The sequence below is a fragment of the Leptosomus discolor genome, chromosome Z (assembly GCF_034619465.1).
Source record: "Leptosomus discolor isolate bLepDis1 chromosome Z, bLepDis1.hap2, whole genome shotgun sequence".
Classification (NCBI taxonomy): domain Eukaryota; kingdom Metazoa; phylum Chordata; class Aves; order Leptosomiformes; family Leptosomidae; genus Leptosomus; species Leptosomus discolor.
Window position 1 is genome coordinate 77,763,020 of NC_141419.1, and position 22,784 is coordinate 77,785,803.

The 22,784-nt window shown below is 41.3% G+C and overlaps 1 protein-coding gene across 1 annotated transcript in view; it reads left to right on the top strand.

Moving 5' to 3' along the window:
- Nucleotides 1-22,784, top strand: part of PLCXD3 (phosphatidylinositol specific phospholipase C X domain containing 3) — an 83,125-nt gene that overhangs the window by 11,368 nt on the left and 48,973 nt on the right. The gene's annotated exons all lie outside the window — the stretch shown is intronic.

The window sequence follows — 22,784 nt, forward strand, 5'->3', positions numbered from 1 at the left end:
AACTGATAAAGCCAGACACTGACTTGTTTGAGACCTCGCGATGATGCAGTGGTGATAATGCAGAGAAATGGTTTGCTTTTATGCCATTATGTATTTGGCCCTGTTGCATCCTTCTGCTCTACAGGGGTCAGAACAAGTCACTGAAAGGTTAGCTGGTTTGGTCCACCTTATGATTTCAATTTCTAGCTGTTTGTACATGTACTTTCTATACCACAAATTTCTTACAGTTACCTTTGAGGCTGCATCCTTTACTAAAACAGGAGTAATCTGTACTGTAAGAAAGTGGCTTCAGTTTTGCAGGAGAGTCCTGTCAGTACATGGACAAATAAACGTAATGAGTATTAAACTGAACCAGGGTTACATGGTGTGGAAGATGCAAGAGTGTAGATCTAAGGCGAGGATGAAAAGTGCTTTACTGAAGGAGGTTAAAGGTGCAGTTAGTTTAATGCACTGGCTCTGGTGTCTTCTCTGGCGTATGTCAGGGAAAGGGCTTGAGGGTGAGGTGAGAATAAAGGGATATTCCTCCCACTACATGTACCCCTTTACTCTCCTGGCCTGTGGATTCTTGAGCTAAAAGGCTGCATCCAAATTATTATGTTGTATAACCCCTCATGGACTGCTTTTCCAGTGGCTTTCAAGGGAAAGCTGTGTCCCTTAGTGCGTAAGGGAGATTGGAATAGGGACTTCCCCTATTCCCCTTGGCTGCTGGAGAGTGTGAGGTTTGTATGGCCATGGGGAGAGGGCACAAGAGGGTTTGTGACACTGGGTCAGTGGTGGGAGAGCATGACTGGGACAAAAGAGGACCGAGACCAGTTTGGGTCACTGCTTCTGGGACTGCTTAGGTTTTTGACACTGAATGGGTACTGGGCAGAGCAACAGAACCTGTGCTGGGGGCAGCGTATGCAGCCTCAATGCCTCCTCCCCAATGCAGCATGGATGTTTGTCTTGTTGTGGTCTCCTGGGGCATGTGGATCTTGTCCATCACTGTGGAGATATAGGGGCATGGCTGGAGGACATGCTCTTGATGCTCCTGATACACAGTAGCTTCTGGCAATTTACAATCCATGTAAATCAACATTTCTCTGCTCTGGAGGAAACACGTATCTTTCTGAATTGCATGCGTTGTGCCACCTGCCCTAGAGGAACTAACATTTGTGGTGGCCTCTTTGCAGCCCAGGCTATTTCTCAAGTAAGTCTTCAAGTCTTCACAATAAGCCACCAGTGTAATTTTCAGAATTGGATTTTATCTGTCTTTGACATTGTTTTCCCAAGTATGCCAAGAGAGATAAGGTTTCTTAATCTTTAAACCACCTTTCTAGACTGTGAATTAGAGAGGAGGTGATGGTGTTTTGTTGTCATTTTAAGGTTTTAATAATAGGTGTTTTCATATTTTGAATGGTTTCAGAAGTGCCAATAAACAAATTTAATGCCTTGAAAGCAACTTCTCCAAGTCGTGTGAGAGGTAATGCCCTTCTCTTTCAAAATTGCTATTTCTAGAAGAGCATGCTGTTCCTGGAACACCGAAGCTAAAAAGCTAAACGGAATACCTTTTACAGCACACTTTCCTTCAAGTGTAATTTCAATTTGGTCTTAAGCATGAGATACAGGCCAGAAATACTTCGTTAGAGAATATATAAAGCCAGTAGAAATATGGAGAAGTATTCTTCTAACGGGGGAATCACATTTAAAAATAAGTGGGGATAGGCTAGCAATCTTCTGTCTATCTTAGATAGTAATTTTTGAGCACTGTTTTAATCTATGAGGCAAAGTAATATGTTTTCAAAACTCCCACCAATTTATGGACAAGGAAGGCAAGATCCAGGAGGGAGAGAAGTAAACATTTATGCTTTAAGTAAGCACTTTTTCATGAGTTCAACCTAGTTCACGGTTGAATTTGGGTGGCTTTTTTTTTGTTTGGTTTGATTTTGGATGGTTTATTGGATAACAGAATTCACTGACTGCTAGGAGAAATTTTGACTTGTCTGACTGGGTCTCGTTTTCCACTGCCTTATACCATGTGTTAATGCAGATCTGTCTGAAGTGTCAGTAAATCAGAGCAGTAACTCTGTATTTTTACTTTATGCACTATGTGGTGTGGAACTGAGTCTGTCTGGATTAGTTCTTGATGAATAAATTGCTCTGAGCAGCTGAAGAAAGCAATGCTGATTAGATGATGGACTTAAATATGGCCCTCTAAAATACCCAGTGAAACTCGTTTGTCAGAAAGACGAGTACCAGCTTATGTCACTTCCAGTCTTTAAGTGAACCATAATCTGTCTTCGAAGTGAAAAAATCAAAAGGTTTACAATTCAGCCTTATCCAAAAGTTCCATTGTCTTTGATTATAACCTAAATATAAATTAGGGAACAACCAGAGAAAAGCAGGATTTGGGATTTTACCTATTGCATTTTGAAGTTGACTGGCGGACGCACTGTGGTGACTAATAGTGCTAGATCAGTTTGTTATTGTGGTGAATTAAGGAACATGCAGAAGCGGAGGAAATAGCATATAATCTAATCTTTTTTGAGACAGTGCGCTACCGAAATACCACTAAGTAATATTTTGGGTTTGGTATGCATTATAATGATACTAGAGCCAGCTGTCCGTTCATCGACTTTCTCTTTTTTACTGTAAAGTTAAGAAAATATATGAGGCTTTCAAAAGTATTAAGATTTATTTATAATATTTAGGCAGCAGTATCTGAAAGCCAAGCTACATTATTTTCAAAGTCTTAGCATATCTTTTAAAATGTTCATATAATTGAAGCCTGGAGAACTCTTGGGACAAGTAAAGGTTGTAATTTCTGGTTTTTGTCTCCCAGTTAAAATGTAGCAGTCTGTTCCTGGAATTGCTATGGAATTGAGATATATGTAGAAACAGAAAATATTCTCCAAGAAAGGGCTTTAAAATGTCAGTGGTGTTTTTGAGGTCATGTATGGTTGTTTCATGGCAGCAGTATCTGTCTGTTTTCTGAAGCCCTGGAACACCAAGGCTCTTCATATCTCTTTTGAACAGCTTCTTACAAAAGACCAATCCTCTTGCTGTGGTCTCTGATCTTGGCTGGATTTTCATGAAAAATTACTAACTGTGGGATAGTTTGAAGACAAATAGCTTAAATAATACTGAAGTGCAAGGGGAGAACAGAAGAGCAGCTGTCAGAAACACTGTGTGGATTTGTGTATTGCATTAAAGGTAAGGATTTAGAATCAGAATCATTTTGGTTGGAAAAGACCTTTAAGGTCATCAGGTCCAACCATTATCCTAACACTACGAAGCCCACCACTAAACCATGTCCCTAAGCAACACATCTATATGTCTTTTGAATACCTCCAGGGGTGGTGACTCCACTGCCTCCCTGGGCAGCCTGTTCCAATGTTTGACCACTCTTTCAGTAAAGAAATTTTTCCTAATATCCAATCTAAATCTCCCCTGGTGCAACTTGAGGCCATTACCTCTTGTCCTGTCATTAGTTACTTGGGAGAAGAGACCAACACCAGCCTCATTACAACCTCCTTTTAGATAGTTGTAGAGACCAATAAGGTCTCCCCTCAGCCTCCTCTTCACTAGGCTAAACAATCCCAGTTCCCTCAGCCGCTCCTTATAAGACCTATTTTCCAGACCCCTCACCAGCTTTGTTGCCCTTCTCTGGACCCACTTCAGGACCTCAGCGTCTTTTTTATACTGTGGCATCCAAAACCAGACACAATACTCAAGGTGGGGCCTAACCAGTGCCAAGTACAGGGGCACGATCACCTCCCTGCTCCTGCTGGCCACACTATTGCTGATACAGGCCAGGATGCTGTTGGCCTTCTTGGCCACCTGGGCACACTGCTGGCTCATGTTCAGCCAACTGTCAACCAGCACCCCCGGGTCCTTTTCCGCTGGACATCTTTCCAGCCACTCATCCCCAAGCCTGTAGCGTTGCATGGTGGTGTTGTGATGGAGTTTTTGATGCCTGGACTGGGCACTGAGAGAAGCAGTAGAGCTAGAGATGTTTTAGACATCACAGTGCAAGTGACCAGACTAGGTGACTTTGATATTAGACCAGCTAAAACATTCAACAGACACATCTCTATCAGTGTGTAAAAACACTGATGATTGGTGATATGGCTGATCTAGGACAGGGCTTCTGACTTCTGGGCTTTGCTAATGCTTCCAGAGGGAGATGTGAGATCAGATGCAGTAAAGTGTACTTAGAACCAAAGACATGTACTTAAAGTTTGTCTAAAAGAAATGATCAGAGCATGGAAAGTGTATGTATCATTTAGTTATCTCCATAGCCTCCATACTAAACAGAAATTGCGAGGGATTCATATTCTGTATTATGACAGGATGTTTTCAATGTTTCATGGACCAGAAAACTAAATGGCTTGCTTAAAATGAGGGAGGCTGAGGCAGGAATAGGAAACGAACCCAAGTTTTATAGATCTTAATTTAGTGACTTGGCCTTTGAACCATGCTTTTTGCTAAGCAGTAGTGTAATTTAGAATTAATGTATTCTGCTCTGACACTTGTCCTGGTTTTGGCTGGGATAATTTTCTTCCTAGTAGCTGGCACAGTGCTGTGTTCTGGATTTAGGATGAGAATAATGTTGATAACACACTGATGTTCTAGTTGTTGCTAAATAGTGCTTATCCTAAGTCAAGGACTTTTCAGTTTCCTGTGCTCTGCCAGTGAGGAGGTGCACAAGAAGCTGGGAGGGAGCATGGCCAGGACAGCTGACCCGAACTAGCCAAAAGGGTATTCCATATCATGGAATGTCATGCTCAGTATATAAACTGGGGGAGTTGGCCAGGAGGGGTGGATCATTGCTCAGGGACTGGCTGGGCATTGGTCAGCAGGTGGTGAGCAGTTGCACTGTGCATCATTTGTCTTTCTTGAGTTTTATTTTCCCCTCTTTTTGTTATCTCTCTTGTCATTGCTATTATTTTATTTCAATTATTAAACTGTTCTTAACTCGACCCATGAGTTTTACTCATGTGCCACCACCAGTTCTCCTCCTCATCCCACTGGGGTCCGAGAGGAGTGAGCAAGTGCCTGCGTGGTGCTTAGTTGCCGTCTGGGCCTAAACCACAACAACAGTGAATTCCAGAGTTGTGTAATAGAGGACAAAGAGTATGTCCAAAGCTTCTAATGACAGCTGACACATTAGGTTTTTCATGTCTGGTACGCAAGACTTGTGTGGTTTGCACTTTGTCATACCAGCAAGTAAAGAAAACATTTCACAAAGGAAAGCAACACAAGTTCATTAGTCATCAGAGGGTGTGATGGCATACGGAGCACTAGATTGCATTGCCTACCTCTGAGGGGGTCTCTGAAGAGAAGGACCAGTCAGAGGTGAGACTTAGCGTAAGCAATTGTGGTAGATCCCCATGGGTTAGTGGGTGAGCTGCAGGAGATGAGGTTTCAGCCCTTGTTTGAAAAGCAAAGAAAGTGTTTCAGCAGCTTCAGCTAAATGGGAGGTTTGCAAGGTCTACAGAGGAAGGGCTGGCCAGTTAGCAACAAATTCTGAGTTGCATTAAGGGTTGCATGTGCCGTCCTTTGGAGTTCCATGCAAACACTGCCTTCCTGTTGTGCTGGGTGTTTCCTGGTGCCATCCAGTAGCACTTCCCCTTTCACCAGGTGAACCATAGCCAGCTGGTTTTATCTGTGTCCTTCAGTCACCTGTGCAAAGAACCAGGGTGTGGGATTTGTTTCCTGAAGTGAAGACTGTTGAGCAAGGCGTGTATCACCGTAGTCTTTACTATGGTGTGGGGGGTGGGACAAGGTGTGAGTGCTCAGAAGCCTCCTCTAGCACTGTCTGAAAGCTTGAAGGGAACAGTAGTTTCATCCATTCACCCAAAAGCATGCAAGAGAGAGAATATAGTAAATTAAAAGGGGAATAAATATGCTGAAGGCTGGAGGGATGAGGACAAGCCATTTAGGTGACAACGCTAAATCTCTGTCTGCAGAGATTAGGTGAGCGCTGACAGATTTAGCTCCATCTCTTTGGAAACTGTTGCTTCAGAAAGCATCTAGAGCGCAGCCCAGGATTGGTTTGCTGACTGATTTCAATTCTAAGACTTCAACAAAAGTGAAGGCAAATGTGTGCTCAGAAAGGCGGGGCACAGGTATTATGCTGCTATTGGGAAAATAAGTGAAATTTACAGTAACAAACCCCATGTTTTACTGCTAAATAAAAGGATATACCCAGGCACTTTACCAGCTGCTAAGGTCATTTGTGGGCTCTGAAAAGACTGCTTTACTTCTATCATTCTTATTTTCCAGAAATATGTATCACTCTGATATCTGTATCTATTATATTTTGTCCTCGGGACCTCTGGAAAGAGCTGTCTGTATACCGTTGCAGCCCAGGCCTTTCTTTAAAAAACATGAAAGTGACAGAATTTGCTGTGGAGAAGTTTAAGTAAAACGAGTGATAAACCATACAGGAAAAAGGTTTCTGTGAGCTCACAGGAGAATGGGGCTGTGTTCTGACGATTCAGTACTTAAATAAAGTTATTTTGCAGTATTGAAATATTCCATGAGTTCCAGGATAAGGATATTTAAAGTGAAACTGTTGATGGAAGATTTTTTTTATAGCTGCCACATTTAAATCAGGATGTGGAATTGCTGAGGGTCTAAAATTATTTTTGCCAGTAGGCCTGCACCCGCTGTTAGACACTTCTTGCTGCTTCCCTTGACAGTGAATTCATGCTGACTTTAGAGAAATAAGCTTTGAGTAATATCTTTTCAGGGGGAAATGACTTTGGCAAAACCACAGGTTAAAACTTGTTTACTGTTATCCTGTTATGTATGATACTTACTAAAAAAACCCAATAAAATAAAATCTTGGTGGTAGTAGTGTTTGCATCCAATCAATCTGAATGGCTTTCAGGTGAAGATGGCACTGAATTGGGTAAAACTGGGCAGGGTGTTTTTTCGCTGCAGCAATGTCTGGGCCCTGTTTCATTAATAACCTAGAAGAGAAAAAGCTTGTTGTGAAAATATGTGAGTAATTACAACTAAAAAAAGCACATGAAGAAAACAGTAGCCCATATTGTACCACAGTGAAATGAACTTCATTTGGATAAAATCAACTAATAAGCTGGGGCTGAACTGTAGAATTGTTCAAAAGGCAGGGTTTTTTTCAGAAGAGGGTTTTAAAATGTGATAAATCAGGAGGACATCTGGAGGGTAGCGGTGGCTGGGAAGAAACCACCATACTCTTAAGCACAGTGTGTAGCATACAGATGGTAGTCTGGTGCGGCTGCAAATGAAGTGTGGTGTTCATTGTTACTGGAAATACAGATAGAAACGGAAACTGGAAGTGAAGTGACAAAGGTCTTTGAGAATCTCAGTCAGTGTGAGGAGTAGTGAAGCACCCAGATACAGCTCTGGAAATCTGGCTGAGATCAGCAAGAGCTGACAACAGGAAAATGTACTGATGGTGGATTAATTTACTATGTGATTCAAAGCAAAGAAATGAGGTATGATCCCTTTGAGTGTCTTTAAATATTGATTGGAAAGAGTGCCTTGTTGTAAACTGGAAAGTTACCAAGTTACCAGGTGAGTGCCCTGCCTGACTTCAGAAACCCTCTCTTCCCATCCTTTACTCATCTTCAGGAAACCTAAGCTGAAATGTGGTATTCTTCAACCAGCCTCAGTTGTAGTAATGAGCAATAAATCACAACAGTTCATGTGTAAAAACTTGAGGGCTCCTGGGGGATCAAGCTTATGTAATCTTGAAGCTGCAGCTTGGCACATCTTCACCATCACCTGTAGCTATCTTCAAATCTCCCTTCTCTTCCAGCAGCTTTAGCTGTCAGGCTTCTTGGGGAAGTTACACTGCATGTTGATAATGTCAGATGGATTCTGCTGAGCACTGGTCATCAACTGTGCAGGGGACTTTCTGCTGCGGGTTGGCAGCATGTCCGTGATGGTTTACTCGTAAGGTAACCTTCCATGGAACAATTCTAGAAACCTTTTAAGAGATGAGAAATGTTCATCCATGCCTCATTGATGTCTCTTGAATTGAGATCATCTTCTCTCAAAAAGTATTTAGCAGAAGTAGTTTAGAGAGTAGCAGTGAAGATGCTTTTATAATTCTTCATCAGGGACAAATTTGGAGGGATACTGTAAATTCAGCGACTTTGCTGCTAGTGCAAACTGTAGGTGAGTTACTGGAACTGTGCCCTATAAAATTTGATGCTGCTAATGCCTTGATGTTGTTGGTTTTGCCATGCTGTATAAAAACTTGGGCAAGCACTGAAGAGTGGATTTTCTTACATGACTCGATCTGTTCTCTGAGCTCTTCTCTGCAGGGGGCATCTTAAGCTCTCTCAAAATTCAGTGCTCCTTTTCAGTGAAGTTTTGTGCTGGGTAGCTCCATCTGGTAGAGCCAATATCTGTGACCTTGGAGCCTCTCTAGATAGTTGTGTGTGTAGCAGGGCCTAGCCAGTTGAATTATAGCCTGATAATTAAGCAAAAATCACTCCTCATCAATAAGTGAATTTTGGATTCCTTTTCTCTTACTGGTGGTGTTTTTTACATGAACAAGCCTACTGGTAGGACTGCTTACACCATTAGAAACCCCTTACAAACTGGAGGATGACAGCTGTAGTTGAGCCTTAACTATTCATGGATGTAATTAAGGTGAGAATTAAATTCATGCCTTAAGCTTTGCTGGAATCAGAGCATATTCTCGCTTAGAAGAAACTCTGAAGCAGGGAGGATGTAAGGAAATATATTAACAAATAAATGCAATATTACTTTCCAAGGTACAGTAATACTTGGCTGCCCTGAGACATGGGGGCACAACTGACCAAACACTGTACCAGGGCAGTTCCCTGACAGCCATGCTGCCTGTATCTTCCCTCCCATCCGTCTTGAGCTAGACAGGCTGAACCATTATTTTTGTCTACTGCCTACATTGTCCTTACTGTTCTGCCAGCATTTTAACCTTAACCACATGGAAGAACCTCTGCAAGATCCAGGCAAAGAGGAAATTTGACCTCTCCATGTGTGCTTCTGGGGTGCTAGTTGTGTCCACTGTTGCAGAAACACTTCCACGAGACAAAGGCAAACCAGAGGTTTGATGATGTGGAAAAAATGACTAGTGCCTCCCTTTCTGAAGCTTATGTTGTGAAAATATATACTTTAAAAGAATTACTGTTAGTTTTAGTTTACACAGTTCCTGAATCTGTGTGTTAAAATGCTGTTGTGCCTAGCAGAGAGCCCACATGGTACCAAATTACCCTCTTCTCCTTTAGAGAGTGATGCTAATTTTCTGAGCTGTCCCTCTGCAAAGGAAAGAAAGCACCAAGCCAAACCCTACACAATTACCACAGTATTTGTTACTCTATTCACACTGCTTGAACAACCCTTCCATCCCAAATACAGTCCTTTTTTTACCCTTGTAAAGACATTATGCCTTTCAAAGAGTATTTGAGGTTCATGTATATGGCAGGGTCATTCTGTATAAAAGTGTATTTCTGACTGTGCTAAGCTCCATAATCACATTTCTCTGTTTGGCTAAGAAGAGAGTATTGCTGTATAATATGTCAGAGTAGGATTTCAAAGCTTCAAGAAGAGCAAATGGCGAGGAATTGCTTACCTCAGCCAAAGGAGGGGGAAGCTGGCGATATCAGGAGAAGAGTCTGAAATCTTTGCTGCTCCTGTGTGTTTCAGTCTCAGTATCCTTGGGGGTCAGTTGAAGATAATGTCCCATAAATTATTGCATGATCTGCCCTTTTAAAGCTTTTAATGACACATTGTATTCTGACACTAGAAATTATGAAACGCTTAAGAGACCATTTGCTATATCAAGACCATGAAGAAGGTTGGTGTTGGGAGACCCTGTGAGATTCATATTTTTGATGGAACGCTCTCTTCCTCAGAGTTTGAAAATGTTTCTGGATCTGATTAAAGAATATGAGCAATGTTTTTTCAGAGTGTCTCTCCAGTAGGATCGTAACTATCACAGCGTGCTCTGAGGGTAGTCAAGAAGTAAAATATAAATGTCATTTTTACTCCATATATATCCAGCTTGGAATTAAACTGTGCATTTTTACCAATGAGACTGCTAGCAAAACTGATAGATTGAGAAGTGAAATCTTTTAAAGCAAGATTAGAGTCCTTTCCAGAAAAAACACTCTATCTCATAGAATCATTGAATGGTTTGTGTTGGAAGGGACCTTTAAAGGTCATCTAGTCCAACCACCCTGCAAAGTCCAACCCCCCCTGCATCTCTGCACGAGGTTTTGTGGTTGCTGTAGAGTCTGTTGAATGGAATTATTCTGTAGCTTGAACCAATTCTGTGCTATGCAACAGTCCAGCATAAATAAACTTTACCTATTTTGGCCTTAGAAGTCTTCAAAGAGACCCTGATCTGAAATCCCCTAAGACTGTCATTGTTTATTTTCCAGTAAATTCCATATTGTCAGGAAAACAACTTGGAAAGTAACAGATGCTTTTCTTCATTGGCAGTCGACAAAAGACAACAAAAAAGGAATACTTTATTTGCAATGGAAAACCAAGCATTTTCGTATTCAAAAAATGAAAAGTTTTACTTCAGTCATGAGCCAATTTAAATGTGTTAATTCAGTAATGGCAAGATATATCAAACCCAACGGATTTGTCAGGCATTGGAACAGCCTGCCCAGGGAGGTGGTGGAGTCACCATCCCTGGAGGGGTTTAAGAGACGGGTAGCTGTTGTACTTAGAGACATGGCTTAGTGGTGTTGGTAGAGCTAGGACAAGGGTTGGACTCGATGATCTTGAAGGTCTCTTCCAACCGAAACTGTTCTATGATTTATTTCAAACCAAGATGTTATGTTTAAAGTGCCATATCAATAGCTGTACTGCCATCTCCCCATTGTCTTGCTGCCCAGCAGTGACTGTATGCAGAGCCTCAGGGAAGAGCAAGAACAGGGGCAAGCAGAGCTGCTGCTTGCTTTATATACTCTTGCAGTTTCCAGCTACTAAAAATGGCATAAACTTTGCTTTTGTTTCACTGAAATATTTGTGCATCTTCTAAATCTTCTGGTGATCCTGAATGAAGAGATGTGTGCTTTTTCAAGTCCATGAAAAAAATCTTCAACTAGTTCTGTTCAGAAAGCTTCTAAGGTCAAAGTAGCTATTTATTCTCCAAATTTTTCCAGATCTTGAGGGTTTTCTAACTTCTCTCTAGGTCATTTTACAAACTTCTTGTAAAGGACACTTCTTGTAAAGAAATAATTTGCAGGGACCTGAACACCCCTGTACAGAATGCTGTACTTCACTGAAGCTATGCATATTAAGCTCCTATTTTAAAGCAGTTTTAAAAAACGAACAGATTTCTTGCTGAAAGCTTCCCTTTCTGTGACTTTTTTTTTTTTTTTTTTTTTTTTTAAAAAAAAACCCACTTATGTTACATATTTCAGTTTTTGGTGAGTGTGGACTTAGATTAGAAGAAGGACTTGTAGGATGGAAACCCTTGGCAAAGAGTGAAGATGAGCTAGAAATACTCCAGAACTAAGTATGTTTTTACTTCCAGTGTTTTAAATACACTTCTCTTGTGGAGCTGGCTGTTGTAGGCTGTTTTATTATTTTTTTGAGTTTTAATATGATTTTGATGTGAATCTGTAGATATTGTCAGTGAATTCCCTTGGGTGTTTCAGCATGTAAGGCTGCTTTCTTCTAAAATAATACCTTGCAGGCATTCTTGAACAATAAAATGTGTAAGCTTGGATTGATAGGTGATCACACATGAAAAAATAATGTTCTCTCTTACTGATTTAAGTAATAGAAAATATTTTATGGAATGGACAACATGTCTTGTTAGTTTATGTCTAACAAAAATAATCTTTTTTCTATTACCTGCGAGACCTGCAATGTGTGGTAGTATCATTGCTTTGCAGAATCTTCTGCAATCGCTGTCAGAAACCAAATCATTATTTCTTCCTTTTATTAAAAAAAAAAAAAAAAAAAAAGCCTGCAAGAGGCAGAGGCTATTCCTGACAAGGTTATGAAAGAATATTTCACTGCAATGCCAATTTTACTGTCTACTTCAGGTGGAATTTTACCTGGATGGTTAAGCGACTGGCTTACTTGTACATGCCCTAAAGCACTGAGTCTTTTTTCGTCTTTTAGGAGCAAGTTTGTTTTTTAGGAGCTAGAAAAAGGCAGTGATATCTGAAAATACTCATTTAGATAATATGCAGAGAATACGTGGGCTCACACGGTATTCCCCTCCAGACTGAACAAGGAGCAATAATTGTGACACAGTTAATCAAGGGTGTTTAATCATGGCTACAACAATTTCTTATAACTGGGGTTTTGTCTCATATTATTTCTTCCTTCATAGTCATTAGACTTACTTGATCAATTTGTACAACAAATAGCGCAATCCTGTTGACTTGTACAATTTTTACTTTCCTTACTTTTAACTGTCCTTTGACATTAATTATGAAGTGTTTCATTTTCAATCTTTTAAAAATCAAACTATTATTTTGTAGTACTGGAATTAGGTAATTTCTTTTGTCTTTTTATGCTTTTTTGACAGAAAATACAATGTTTGGTACGCATTTTCTTTTGGATATTTATTTTTCCCTGCAGCAGAGTAAGATCTCAAATATGGACAGTTTAGAATGAATTCATAAACGTCAATTGTTGTGGGGTAGATCGGGGTAGACAGACCAGATTGTAACAATGAAAAACATGTTGTTTTCAGATATAACTTGTATTCAGTTTTTCTGGCTAAAGTATAATCTTTCCCATATCAGAGTTGCTTAGATAGGGCTTTGATCTCAGGATGTTTTATAAAAGCTCAAATTCTAAAAGCTTACTCGTATCCTCAAAACAGAAGAAGTCAGAATGTGAATAAGGTACAATGTGGCTGTGATGCTGGTTCAGTAGGTTAAAAACATTTGGGATATAGTAAATTGAAAGTACGAAAAGGTACTTCTTGAATGCAGTGACCCAGTGAACTTTCCTGAACACTCACATAACCTTTCTTACAAGAAGCAATTATGTGTGGGAAACTAATTTGAGGGTTTCCTTACCGCTACTCATAAAGGAATAAATGGGTGAATCTGACTGATAAATAGGCTGTAAAATGGAGACAGTATTATTAGTCCCAGTCAAATTCAGTGTTTCAAAGGAAACTGTGGACTAAGCTACCTATATGAAGAGGGAATCTGTATGCTTGGAATATGTGTAAGAACTACAAACGTGAACAGCTGGGCTATGAGATAATGAAAGAAACACCTATAAAGCACATAAAGGCAGTGAATTTTCTCAACAGGTGATCAGCAAAACGTAAAGGTAATGTGCATGAGAATATTTTCTAATTCCTTGTTTACAGAACAAGCACTGGAATCCCAAGAAGCAAATGATATCTGTAAATATTTTTCAGGCTTCCAGGTGCTTAATGACAGGTGGAGATTTACAGCATGCGAATATTTTCCTGTAGTATTTAACGTATTTAACAAGTAAATATCTGCCAGTTTGGGATTTTTACTGTCATTTACTCAGGTAACGTGTATATGAGTTTACTCTCACAGCAACTAGTAAAAGTTTAAATGTGGATTTTCAAATGCACCTGGAATTCACGAAACCACGCCATTGAGAAGTCAGAATTTGGTCAGTGTTGAGGTCCATGTATGTGTTTCCCGAGGCTGGCCTATATGAACCTTAAGTAAATTCCTGTGGGCTCCCCTGAGTACAGCAAGTTTTTTCTGTTTTCAAGACATTTTGAAAGTGGCCCTGCTATGTGACCATGTTTGTGATGCTTGCCCCTTCCTGAACGCAGGGCAGATTACTGTCTGTCTCTGGATGTCCTGATTTCACCACATCTTCTTGAACTGTTGGAGAGGGCAGTGAGTAGGATTAGGATGTAACAATCACTGGAAGGATCCATCACAGCCTTGTAAGGGTGGCTGTACACATTGCAAGGTAACTCTTTAGGCTCCCATTCAAAGAAGTCCTGCACACTTTTTCATTCATATATATACGTGAATGATTTTTTTAATTTGTGTGTGTGTATGTATGCATATGTGTATATGTATGCATATTTGTATGTGTGTGTGTGTGTATATATATATGTATGCATAGAATTCGTCCATTTTTTTTTCCAACTGCTGAGCTAGGCTTTTACCTGTAGTGATCTTCTCGATCATCCTCTGTGCACAGGTAAAAGTGCTGTATGACTTTTCTGCTCAAAGTTCATCACTGCTTCATTGTACATCGGAGCTGGCAATATTTAGTGTGCTTAGCTCTGTGTTGGACACCAGCTGTGCCACTGATTTGAGAGGTGGTTATTAAAAGTACCTGAAGGACTAACTTCTCTTCATCAAATATTGTAACCAGCTGAACGCAGGGCTTTGTAGCTAACTTACCTCCTCAAAGCTGACTGAAAGTAGTAATATCACTCGTATTTGGACTTCAACACTACTCGCTCACCTTTCCTCCAGACAGATGCTTTAGTGACTGGGGTTTCTTTCTTAAATTCTGGAAGCTAGCTCTTTGAAACACATTGTTAAAAATGGACTCCCAGGGGCAGGTTGGTCCAACCTGTCCCTCTCCCTGCTGTGCATATACAAAGGGCTTGAAGATTAAAGAGCCTGGGCTTGCTCTGCACTGTAGTTGGGCATAGGCCTCGCATGCTGAAAAGAGTAGTTAGAAGACATACTATTTTAAGTCTTGTTGAATTTGTGCAGTTACATACAATCACAGAATCACAGAATAGTTTGGGCTGGTAGGGAACTTTAAATGCCCTCTAATTCAAACCCCCCTGCAATGAGCAGGGACATCTTCATGATCAAATGCTTGCTAGAGGCCAGCACAATGTTACTTTGCTGTGTCAGCTCCTTGTTAGACCAACCCTCCAGGTAGAGGAGCTGAGACTCCTTCTGGCAGTAGCTGTATTACTCTTCCTGCACTGGGAACAGGTATGCAAACCACTCATAAACATGAACAGGGATTTGAAAAATTAATTTTCTTTCCATTTGTGGCTGCCACCAGCGGTGATATGCAGATTTGTCTTTTTATTCTTAGTCTTTTTCTTCTTTTGCACTGTTTTATCTGTCCGTCTCTTGTCCATGTTTCAGACTGTACAGCGTCCAGGACAGAGGCTGGCTTAGAACGCTTAAGTTCCACACAGGGGTAATTTTAGCAAAATCCTAAATTCTTTTACAAAAACAAACAAAAATCCCCAAACCCCAAAACAAACCAAAAAAAAAGCAGGGTAGAGGACCACACTTGGTGTCGCACTGGCTGTTGGACTTTTCTGATGAGTGAGTGAGAGTACAGGTCTCAAGAACTAAAAAACTATCCTGGGTCAAATCCTGATTGTTTTGAAGTCTGCCTTCTTGAAGACAAGGCAAAACTTTTCTTCCCCAGGAAAGCAGATGATGAACCTGATGAACCTGATAGCCTTCTATGATGGCATGACTGGCTGGGTGGATGAGGGGAGACCAGTGGATGCTGTCTGCCTTGACTTCAACAAGGCTTTTGACACTATCTCGCATCACATCCTCATAGGGCAGCTTAGGAAGTGTGGGATAGACGAGTGGACAGTGAGGTGGATTGAGAACTGGCTGAAGGACAGAGCTCAGAGTGTTGTGATCAGGGGTGCTGAGTCCAGCTGGAGGCCTGTAACTAGTGATGTTCCCCAGGAGTCAGTACTGGGTCTGATCTTCCTCAATATATCCATCAATGACCTGGACGAAGGGACAGAGTGCACCCTCAGCAAGTTTGCTGATGACACAAAAGTGGGAGGAGTAGCTGACACACCAGAAGGCTGTGCTGCCATTCAGCGAGACCTGGACAGGCTGCAGAGCTGGGCAGAGAGGAACCTAATGAGGTTCAACAAAGGCAAGTGAAGGGTCCTGCACTTGGGGAGAATTAGCCCCATGCACCAGTACAGGCTGGGAGCTGACCTACTGGAGAGCAGCTCTGAGGGGAAGGACCTGGCAGTTCGGTTCGACAGCAAGTTAGCCATGAGCCAGCCATGTGCCCTTGTGGCCAAGAAGGCCAATGGTACCCTGCGGTGCATTAAGAAGAGTGTGGCCAGCAGGGCAAGGGAGGTTCTTCTTCCCCTCTACTCTGCTCTGGTGAGGCCACATCTGGGGTGCTGGGTCCAGTTCTGGGCTCCCCAGTTCAAGAGGGATAAGGAAATACTGGAGAGAGTCCAGTAGAGGGCTATGAAGATGGTGAGGGACTGGAGCATTTCCCTTATAAGGAAAGGCTGAGAGACCTCGGTCTGTTTAGCCTGGATAAGAGAAAACTGAGAGGGGACCTTGTTAATGTTATCAATATCTAAAGGGTGGGTGTCAAGAGTATGAGGCCAGGCTCTTTTCATTGGTCCTCAGTGACAGGACAAGGGGCAATGGGCACAAACTGGAACATAGGGAGTTCCACATGAACAAAGCTTCTTTATTTTGAGGGTGGCAGAGCACTGGAACAGGCTGCCCAGGGAATTTGTGGAGTTTCCTTCTCTGGAGATATTTAAAACCTACCTGGGCATGGTCCTGTGTGATCTGTTCTAGGGGAACCTTCTTTAGCAGGGGAGTTGGACTAGATCATCTCTAGAGGTCCCTTCCAACTCTTACTATTCTATGATTACCCCTTCAAAGGATAAAAAGCTAGGTTTCATGTGATGCTGAAGTAATCACCTGGTTAATAGATTAATAATTTGGATGTGTGTTAATCATTGCATTGACTCCAATACATATGTGTGTTATGTGTGTGTTTGTATACGTGTACATATAGTTTTGTGTGTTTGTTCATTCAGGTGACTGTTGAAAGTTCCTAAGGGATGAAATTAGCATTTTTTTTGCAAGCTGCATGAAGTATATGGAACAAATGAAGTGATAGATGAACAAGCTGTAAAAGGAAAACTTGTTTAGAATGTTCTTACGTCTTTTTAGGAAACCCTCAAAAGCTGAATAATGCTTTTTCAGAGTAAACATTGCCACCATCTTCTCCAATTCTCTGTTCCTCTGTTCTCCGTGTGTGTGGCACTGTTGAACACTTGGGCACCCTGCACCAGGTGATGCAGAAGCAGCAATATGTGTCTTACTCTGACAATAACCCATGTGGGAGCTCTCAGAGAATGTACATGTGTCTGCTCAGGTATTTTATAGTAGTGATTGCTGTACTGTTTGACAAAGAAAAAGAATGTATTTGTCAGGCAAATTATTTTTATTTATTGGATAGTTCATATCTTTATGTTTTGTGAATGAAACTACCCCAGAGAAGTTAGATTCAATTACCAGATCCTTGCACAGATGCTCTACTGTAGTGTCTGTACATCTTCCAGGTTTTTAAAAGCTAAATGACAATTATTTTCTTTCTCTCAATATAAATCTGTCTTGGTTTGAAAAGACAGGTGTCTGTGGAGGAAGGCAGGAGCCTCCCTTGAAATGGAAAGTGCAACCCCCTTCCCTCCAAACTATTATAATTTTGAAATTAACGGGCCTTCAGGCAAAGATATGGGGAATAGGAATAACAGTTCTTTACTAATATATATATGTATATAACACAAGGCAGGGAAAAACAAACAACCCACTGGTTTACACTGACAAGAGTCAGGAATACAACCTGACACCCTGTTAGGGTGGCAGTAGCAGTCCGATAAGATGCTGGCTGCAGTCCTCCTGAAGTGATGGGTGTAGTTCTGTTGAAGCAGCGATCAGGTAAAAGAGTCTGGTCTTCCTCCGAAGGTCCAGTGGTCGGCAGGTAGCTCTTGTCCTCTGGAACTCCAGTGGGGGGAAAAGCTCCTCTGGGAATCCAGTGGAAGAAAGGCTGCTAGGGTGTTCAAAATCTCCGTTTTTATTTGGCATGGACTGCTTGGCTCCTTCCCCCCCCTCCCCGGGCGGAGCATCTCACAATGGGATGGGGAGTCGTGAGGCAGTTCCTTGATGGGCCATTAACAGGAGATAGCCCAGGAGCGAGTTACCGATGGGTCAGGCGATAAGGCATTGTTGTGCCCAGTAACAGGAGATAGTCCAGAGGGGGGAGGCAGGGAGCACCGCCCCACCTGGTCTCAACAGCTCCTGAAGATGGTAATAGAATATATTTTTTTTTTCTTTTGGCACATTTTACACTGTAACCCAGGACAATATATTTTTTTTTTTCCCCAACACCTGTACATTCTGTCTGATTTGGCTGGAAAAGCTGCTGGGGGGAAGCAAATTTGAAGAAGTGTGGATTGTGTTTTGGTACAGGGTGACTTTAATTCTACAGCTCCTCGGCTTGTGAGAGCTACAGCCCATGTTCCCACTGCAAGTGGCTACCAGGCACTTGAAACAGCCCCATGCTTTGATCATGCCAGTTTTCAAGATTACACTTAAGCTCAGTAACCCTGTCTTGGGGGCATGATCCCTGCGAATAACTCAGTGTTGGTATTTCCTCTTAGGTTATAAAACTATAAGATTTAGGGCCACAGATCAAGTAGCATCTCTTTGCCTTGAAGCCTTCTTAGTAACTAAAGCATGTCTTTGGCAAAGCTCCGTCTGTGTGAGGACAGCGCATATTAGAGTGGGCTCCTTCTGGACTCTGACCATTAATAGCAACTTCACAGAGAAGCTTCCCTGGAACACATGTATTTTGCTTGTAGACTAAAGCATGGGTCATCAGGCAAAATAAAAAATGCCTGTATGCAAAACATCCTCTACATTTCCTTGGCTCTGCTGAATATCTCCTGCACTGTAGTCAAGGTTATTATGACACTGTTTCTATTTCTGGCCCCTTGCACAGCCTTTTCTTCTGTTCTTGTCTGGTCTCTTCTGATCTAGATGATCTGCTTTATTGCATTGTCTCTTCCTGTCTTTTCTTTGAGGTTTTCCCATTTATGAGTTCTGATTTTTCAATATCTTCTCTGTCTGTTCCCCCCACCCTAACCCCTCCCGCTCACGGCTGCTGAATATTTGGGTTGGATATAGTGGTTAGGAACCATTAGCCAGATAGTCAACTTTGGCCAGGAGTCATCATTGCCAAGGATCAGTAATTACTTTCTCTGGACAGACACAGAGATATTTCAACTTCCTTCTTGAGAAAAGAGGCATGGAGTAAAAGTTAAAAGCAATTCAGTGAGCTGCTACAGTGAGACTGGAATATGTAAGATGATGCAATCAGATTGCCCTCATTCACCTGATGTCACAGTTTGTTTCCAGTTCTAGCATTGCTCTGGTGGGTTTGAAGGGCTTTAGAAAGGGTGGTGCTTGTGGAGAGAGCAGACACCTCTCCAGGGACAATGTCATGAAAAATGTGTGCCTGGTCAGAAGTCCGCAAAGGATAAATGGACCACGTTTTCAAGCTGAGATGGATGCAGTCTCTGTCACTGCATGTGTCACCAGCTGGACCAAATGAAGAGTCTTACTTAATTTCACTGTGATGTTGCTTTTGAAGTGAAGTTTTGCATCTGTAGACTGAAGAAAATGGACCTTGTTTGCTAGGATTCATTAGAGGTAAGAAAATTTTTCAGTGTGGAATACAGATGTAGATTTAATCTTTTAGCAGTAAAATGGGCACTGGTTTTAGAGGCTTTAGGCAAACTGTGTCCTTCTACTTTCTTCGGTTAAATGCTTGTCATCCTCCCCAGCTTTGCTGTGATTGTTCTGGAGGATGCTGCTGGATATGTGCTAAGGACATTCTCTCCTGAATGGAACTTAATAGGGCTTTGAAATATTGATGAATAAAAGGTTATTTTTTTAATTCCCCATCAGTCTGAACTAATTGGAAGTCAATGTGCTTTTGTCCAAGAGACTTTCTGACATTATATGGTTTAATGTGTCTGCGCATTTAAGTAAGCGTGGAGCTGCGGGATTTTGCTTTCCCGGAGGCCAAGGTGTTTAGTTTAATAGAAGAAAATGGTTTTGTGTGCTTCTATTCATAGTTATGCCAATGGCCCAAATCTGCTCTTGCATATTCTTTGACTGTCATCACATAATGCTGCTTCCATTGAGCTAATCCAACCATAAGGTCTTCAAGAGCTCATGCCACAGATCATATCTTAATAAATTAATACTGAGCTCATCTGAACAACGATATCCTGTAAGCACAGTTGTAAAATGTATTTGTATTTGTGTTCCTTTTTTGTGCTGAATCACTGACCTGCTATGGCTTCAGTTTTGAATGCTTCATTTATGCTTGTAGCTTGGAAGACCTGAACAGCTAGGGTGATGGTTTTCTCACGTCTGTCCGCATTTGTGTTTTGGTTGCCTGATGGTTTTGCTGAATTAAAATTCTGTATTTCTATTATGTCTCTATTTGGAAATATAGAATGATGGTCACAAATCCTGATTTTCATTAGTGGGATAGAACTTCACAAAATACAGTGGAAAAGAAATGTTAATCTCTGTTTTTTGTAGTCAAATGTTTCATTTGAAATGGATGAAATACAGCAAGCATGTTATAGCCTTTTCATGCTGCCAGGATAAAGAAGCTTAATAACACTACAAGATACGGTGACAAAGAACTGAGGAAGATGGGGAAATATTTCCTTCTGCCCCAGGAAAATACATTATGCAGTGACTGCCACTGTGATATGTGCCTGACTGAGCCAAAACCCAACATAGTAGGTGCTTAGCTTGCATTTCTGTTTGAGTGAGCATGGACTATGTTTGCATAAGCAACAGCCTCTCAGTAGGTATGGCCACAAGGAGAAGCTGCTAATGGTAAGTCACCAATATATCTGCTTCACTGGTAGTTGTCCAAAAGATCAGTTCTATTTGTGTATTTGCCATCGAGGCATTTATGTGAGGCCATCTCTAGCATTATGAGTTTAGCCACTCCACTGCCAGAGAAGATAAACTTGGACTCTTTTGCTCTTGCCTCCTTAATGCTTTTTTCCTGCAAAACTGGGGAGATGATTGCTAGTATATGCACGGTAATAAAGCTTGTCAGACACAGCCAGCCAAATCTTCTGAATTCGCATTTAATTTATTCACAGCACAGCATGCAGTAGAGCTGATGGCTGCAAGTTAATGTGCTGCACTTCAATGAGATAAGTGTTCACCTCCCAGGTTTTGAGGTTTATGCTAGTTTTATTTGTCAATGTGGCCAAAGCCAGAGCTGTAAGGAATCACAGCTGTACATGGAAATATTTTATTTACTTAGGTGATGCTTTTGGCAGAAAACGATGAGGTAATTAAATAGTGCTGCTTCTATTTTAGAACAGGATTTTTTTTTTTTTTTTTTTTTGAGCCTGCAGTTTACAATATGTCATTTTCAGTGTTCTGGCTTATAAGTATTACCTAGATAAAAATATTCTATTCACAATTTCTCTGTACTTGTGGAATTAAATTTCCACCTGTCTTTGAAAATTGATCTCCTCTTCTCCTTTCGTTTAGAGGTACATATTACTGGGGACGAGGAACAGGGGGAGAAATATAGGAACTCTGTAATATCAAATGGAAATGCAGAAATTTCAGTGTGACAGAGTGCACTGCAGTCTCCTGTTAAACAACAGATTATATGGCTGCACTCCAGTTTTGAAATCCAGTTCATGCCAGTCGAGTCCTTGCATTAAAACTCAGTCTTTTAACAGTGGCAGTTCCTCCTTGTTAACTAATTACTGCATCCATAATGAAAAGAAGATGAACGCTAGTCAAGAAAAATGAGGTTATGATGCATCATTAATGAGACGATTTCTGTCGCTCGATGGGAACACGCAGAAGGGTTGGGAGGCATCTGGGAGCATCACCCTGCAGATGGCTGTCGAGTGCCTGCCTTTGCAGGTCTGCTGTCCGAGCCAGACCACCCCCTTGCCTCAGGGGGGGCAGAGAGGAGCACAATGTGTGGACATGGTGTCTCTTATAGCAGTCTTGGAGTCTGAACTGTTTAAATCAATGTAAGTGTCCTCTGAGAGTCTTGCACTGATTTATCTAAAGCCAGTTAAAATATCATTTTAAGTCTTACTTGTACTCGTGCCACTCTGTGGTGGACTTGGCAGTGCTAGGTTACTGGTTCGACTTGATGATCTTAAAGGTCTTTTCCAACCTAAATGACTCTATGATTCTGTGCAGAAACATTGCTTCTGTACACAAAAGAGTGCTTGGAAAGGAGCCTTTGAGATGGAGCTAAGATCTTTTGTGTATGTTAACTGTTAATGTCTAAAACCTGTCAAACTGAAGGTCAGATTGATCTTTCGCTTCACCATTGTACCCTTGCATTATGTTTTCTGCAAAACCAAAGCCTGCTAGACTTGCCACGTGTTTCAGCAGGAATACAGCCGTGTTAAGGAACCATGTAGTTCTCTGTCAGTTTTGTGCAACATTTTTGTGACATAAAGTATTGTCTGTTTGGATACAAATGCATAAATAAGTAATTATTAGGAAATAGGCTTCAGTTGAAATGTGCCTGATATTAGTTATGATCTCGTCTCCTCTTGTTTCTTTGCTGCTAACAGAAGGTTGAGGGTGTGGAGAGGGATGAGGAGGAAGTGTATAGGAGGCGATGTGCCGCTGAACATAATTGGTTTTGGGAACAGGGACAATCAGATTTGTGTCCAGCCCTTTGCTGAGAGACTTCAGAAAAAGATAGACAGTCTATATTTGGAAATAGTAAACTGTGTTTGACAATCGAGTCAGGCAATGTAACCCATAGGAATCACAAGATTGAGCTGACCTTCTATGCTTTTCTTCAACCAAATTAACAAACGGTTGATTTCCAATGCCATGCAGGTGGAAAGAAGTACATAGACAAAATATCAGCACATTTGGCTATCTGTAATGCTTTTTATTTATAGGAATCTTTACTTTGACATGTGTGTGTCTTCCCTCAATGCCAATAGCGTATCAAAAGTAAAAGTCACACACGTG